Source organism: Papio anubis, chromosome 13 (assembly GCF_008728515.1).
Source record: "Papio anubis isolate 15944 chromosome 13, Panubis1.0, whole genome shotgun sequence".
NCBI lineage: Eukaryota > Metazoa > Chordata > Mammalia > Primates > Cercopithecidae > Papio > Papio anubis.
In genome coordinates this window covers 103,476,813-103,482,155 of record NC_044988.1, presented here as the reverse complement: position 1 = coordinate 103,482,155, position 5,343 = coordinate 103,476,813, and the positions used below count along the sequence as shown (strand labels likewise).

The 5,343-nt window shown below is 51.3% G+C and overlaps 1 long non-coding RNA gene across 1 annotated transcript; it reads left to right on the top strand.

Annotated features, from left to right (window-relative positions):
* The first annotated feature begins 517 nt into the window (after positions 1–517).
* LOC101004625 lies at positions 518–4,901 on the top strand. Its single transcript, XR_004178037.1, has 3 exons — positions 518–725; positions 871–943; positions 4,844–4,901. It is a non-coding gene; the product is annotated as an uncharacterized LOC101004625 (long non-coding RNA).
* Positions 4,902–5,343: the final 442 nt, after the last annotated feature.

The window sequence follows — 5,343 nt, the reverse complement described above, 5'->3', positions numbered from 1 at the left end:
GTGGATCCTTGAGGGGCCAGGAACGAGGTGGGAGCTGGCCCAGAGGCTGGGGCTGGTCTGTTTGTGTTCAGGACCTCTTAAATGTCTTGGGAAGGGGCAGTGCTGGTCACCTGCGGGCTGGTCACCCCCCAGTATCCAGGACTGTGGTCATCAGAAGCAGCACTCGGTGCAAGGGCATGTCCCCGACCTTGACGGGTCAGCGCCTGAGCTCTGTCCACTCCGGCCCGGCCAACCTCCTATCTCAACCCCCCAACATAAAGGCTTGACCTGGTCCTTTGGGCCTCACCAAACCAGACACTGTCACTACGCCCACGCCACTCCTCTACCTCCCACTCTGCCTCCCGGCCCCGCCCCCACGCCTCCACCTCCCACTCCGCCTCCTGGCCCCGCCCCCACGCCTCTGCCTCCCGGCCCCGCCCCCACGCCGCTGCCTCCCACTCCGCCTCCCGGCCCCGCCCCCACGCCGCTGCCTCCCGGCCCCGCCCCCACGCCGCTGCCTCCCGCTCCGCCTCCCGGCCCCGCCCCCACGCCGCTGCCTCCCTTGCTGCTTCCTGGCTCAGTCCTTCTTTTCCTGGCCCACCCCGGAGCCCCTCAGCCCTGCTCATAGATCCACCAGCTTTTAGGAAACTCGCACATAAAGCGTTGGGCAGGAAAAGCCCATCCCTGCAGAGACGTGGACCCGCCCGCTGCCTCCGTTCACGTTTGTCACAAACCATCTCAACAAGGTGGCGTTCCGGATGCTCCTCAGCTTGCGCCCCCAGCCCAGCTCCCTTCCCAGCTCTTTTCCACCCCAACACTCTCTCCCATCTGGTCCCTGAGCTCAGCCTCCGTCACTCGTGCTGAAAATGACCTCTTCCAATGTTATTTCAGCAACATGGCAGCTTCCGGGCCTCTCCCAGGCAACCTCACTCCTGAGGGTCCTGATCCCAACAGGGAGATCAAGGTGAGTCCAAGCGTGCAAGCTGCTGCCATCGACTGAGCTCTGCTCCGGGCACTGTGACACCAGTTTTTCATGCCTATGTCGCTTACTGCTGGAAGAACCCAGTGGCGTGGGCACTGTTCTCATTTCTATGCAGAAACAGAGCCCTGGGATTAAGGATTTTGCTCGCGGTTGCACAGTCAGGAAGTGGACCAGGCTGGGTCAAGGGCAGATCCAGGCAGGAGGGGCTTCAGCAGTGGAAGAATTTGGAGACCTGAGACACCACCTTGCCAGGGCGCTCCAGGGGAACAGAGGGTCTCAAGCTTAAGCTCACAGCTGGGTGGGAAATCTGGCAAAGGAAGGGCACCAGGCCAGCCTGAGAGTGGAGAGAGGGGCCATCGGAGAAAAAGAGAGCCCATTCTCTCTTCCCTGCTGGGGCCCTGTGTAGGTCAGACCCCTTGAGGTTGTCCCGTGGTCCCTGACCCCCATCCCTTTCGTCCCCTTCGGACTTTTTCTTGTGGCTTCATTGTGGGTCGCTCTGCTGCTGGGCCCCAAGCCCGCCCTGCTTCCTTTGGTCCATCTGCAGTGAACCCACCAGTATACTCATCACGTCAAATTCCTTGCTTTCCATGTCTAGGATTTCCATCTGGTTCTTTATTCCCTTTTAATTTCTTAAAACTTCACCGAGGTGAAATTCACAGAGTGTAAAATAACCGTTTTGAAGTGTACAATTGTGTAGCAATGAGTCCACACACCCCAGTGCATATCCATGACCTCTTCATAGTTCCAAAACATTCCCGTCGCCCCCAAAGGAAGCCTCGTCTCCAGCAGCATTCGCCCCCCACTGTCTTTCCCTAAGGATTTACCTGTTCTGGACATTTCCTATCAACACAATCATACAACGTGTGACTGTTTGTGACTGGCTCCTTTCACTTAGCATGTTTTCAAGGTTCTTCCATGTTGTAACATGGACCAGTGCCCTGTTCCTTTTCATAGCTGAATAATATTCTACTGTATGAATAGACCCCATGCTTTTCTGCTTTTTTTTTTTTTTTTTTTTTTTAGATGGAGTCTTGCTCTGCCACCCATGCTGGAGTGCAGTGGCACAATCTCGGCTCACTGCAAACTCTGCCTCCCAGGCTCAAGCAATTCTCCTGCCTCAGCCTCCCTAGTAGCTGGGATTACAGGTGCACACCAACATGATGCCAGGCTAATTTTTGTATTTTTAGTAGAGATTTTTCACCATGTTGGCCAGGCTGGTCTCAAACTCCTGACCTCAGGTGATCCACCCACCTTGGCCTCCCAAAGTACTGGGATTGCAGGCATGAGCCACCTCGCCCCGCCAACCCCATGCTTTTTATCCACTCATTGTTTGATAGACACTTGAGTTGTTTACATCTTTTGGCTATTCTGAACAGTGCAGCCACAAATACACACACACACAACTATTTTGTTTGAATTCCTGTTTTCAATTCAAGCAAAGTTTCTGGGTCATGGGATAATGATGTGTTTAACTTTCTAAGAAGCTGCCCATTGTTTCCCGCCGTGGACGCACTGTTTTCCTTCCTGGGTCTTTTCCATGCCTCCCATTTTGCTTCTCATCAGGTTCTTGCCTTTCAGTACCCTCTTGAGCATGTAGAGATATGTAGAATGGGTCTTTAACATCCTGATGTGCTGAGTCCACTGTCACTGTCATTTCTGGATCTGTTTCTATCACTCGATTTTTCTCCTGCTTACGTCTCATATGTTCTTGCTTCATTGCCTGCCTGATAATTGTTAACTGGATGTCATATTTACTTTGTGGATTTCACGTTGTTGGTTTCTTGACGTGGCAGCTGGCCTCCAGGATGGCTTCCCTTGTGTGATGCCTTCCATTGTGTATGGGCTGAATCTCGTGACCCACTTCTAATAGCTATGACAAGGAGGAAGGGATGGCGCGTGAATCAGACACAGAGTGTGACATCAGCCCCACTGCTCCTCTTACCGCTTGCGGTAGGGAACTGTGTCAGAGGCAGCCCCAGGGAGAGGCTCATGTGGCAGGAGCCTGAAATTCCCACCAGTCATTGTGGCCCACCAGTTCCAAGACATTCTCCAGAGCCCGAAGTCCCGGCCCAGAACGTGACCACAGCCTCATTGCAGACCCTGAGCCCGAACCACCCAGCTGGGCCACTCCCCCACTCCTGACCCTCAGAAGTCGTTGTTTGAAGCTGTTGTGTTTGGAGACAATTTCTTATGCAGCAAGAAATAACACACTCAATTTTGTTTTTCGTTAAATAACGTTAGACTCTGTGTGGCTGCAGTTAAATTGTTTTAACATGTTGGATCTTCCCCATACTTGCTTTTAATTGTATTCGGATGGGTTCAGAACAGCCCTTGCTAACCCCGCTACCAATGCAGTCTCTTTCTGAGAATTCTGCCTGCTGCCCCGTGTATTCTGAAGGCTTTCTCCTCGGCTGTGTGAGTTCTAAGAGTCACTCAGTTGACCATTTCCAAGGTTTCCTCCCTGCCCCTCTGTGTGTCTCCTGAGCGCTCCGTGCAGCCCCTCCTCTCCGAAGCTTTGCCCAGCAAAGTCGAGTCCCTCCACCTCCCCACACTCTAATACTCTTCTCCTCAGTGTGTGTGGGGTGGGACCCTGCGATCTGTTTGGGTTCGTTTGCCCTGAGCCAGGCCTTGCTGGGGTCACAGAGCTCAGTGCTCGTGTCCGTCTCTCAGGGATCACGATCCTTCGCTGCCTGTTGTCAAATATCCAGAAAGCACTGCTTCCTTCCGAAATCTCCTGGGCTTCTAGTTGTTTAAGGTGGATAAATATGACACCTGCTATTGTACATTAGCCAGGAGGGGAAGTTTGCGTTGTGTTGTAGCTTTTGTTTTGAAATAACTATAGATTCATGGGAAGCTGCAAAAATAGTACAGAGGGGTCCTGTGTGCCCTTTGCATGCTGTGCATAGCTACAGTCAGACCTCACATAAGTAATGTGCAAAAATTTACATAACCATACGTCATGCAGGACCAGGAAATTGATGTGGATGTGGTCTACAGGTCTTATTCATATTTCACCAGTTTTATATTTGCTTTTGTTTTTTTGTTTGTTTGTTTGTTTTTGTTTGTTTTGGTTTTTTTTTGTGTGATGGAGTCTCACTCTGTCGCTCAGACTGGAGTGCAGTGGCCAGATCTCAGCTCACTGCAAGCTCCGCCTCCCGGGTTTACGCCATTCTCCTGCCTCAGCCTCCCGAGTAGCTGGGACCACAGGCGCCCGCCACCTCGCCTGGCTAGTTTTTTTTCGCATTTTTTAGTTGAGACGGGGTTTCACCGTGTTAACCGGGATGGTCTCGATCTCCTGACCTCATGATCCGCCCGTCTAGTTTTATATTTGCTTGTGTGTGTGGTTCTATGCAAGTTTTTACCTGTGTAGATGTGTGTAACCACCGCCACAATCAACATATAGAATGGTTCCATCCCCACAGAGGTCTCTTGTGCTACCCCTTTAGAGACACACCCACTCCCCAGGCCCAGCCCTTGGCAGCCACTAATCAGCTTTCAATTCCTATAATGTCATTTCGAGAATATTGTATAAACAGTCATAGAGTATGCGACCTTTTGGGATTGGCCTTTTTCACTCAATGTAGTTCCCTTGAACGTCCTCCTGCTGCTGTGGGTATCAGCAGTTCACCCCGTTTTATGGCTGAGTCTCCCATAAGGCAGATGTACTCGTCTGTCTTAACTGTTCGTTCACGGATGGTGGTTTCCAGTAATTAGCTATTACAGGCAAAGCTGCTGTGGACAATTGTATGCAGGGTTTTCTGTGTCCATTTATCCCGTTTGTCTGGGATAAATGCCCAGGAGTAAAAGTGCCAGGCTGTAGAGTAAGCATATGCTCAGTATTTTGTTGTTGTTGTTGTTTGACACGGAGTCTTTGTCACCCAGGCTAGAGTGCAGTGGCACAATCTCAGCTCACTGCAACCTCCGCCTCCCGGGTTCAAGCAATTCTCCTGCCTCAGCCTCCTGAGTAGCTGGGACTACAGGTGCACGCCACCACACCCAGCTAATTTTTTGTATTTTTAGTAGGGACGGGGTTTTACCATGTTGGCCAAGTTGGTCTCGAACTCCTGACCTCAGGTCATCCACCCACCTTGGCCTCCCAAGGTGTGGGGATTAAAGGCATGAGCCACCATGCCTGGCCCAGCTTAGTTTTAAAAGAAACTTCCAGCTGGGTGTGGTGGCTCATACCTGTAATCTCAGCACTTTGAAAGGCCAATGTGGGAGGATCTTTTGAGCCCAGGAGTTCAAGACCAATCTGGCCAACATAGTGAGACCCAGTCTCTATTATTGAAACTTAAAATTTTTTCAATAAAAGATAAAAGCAACTTAAAATTTCCAGCATGGCTGTACCATTTTAGAGCCACTCAAAGTATGGATTTCTCAAC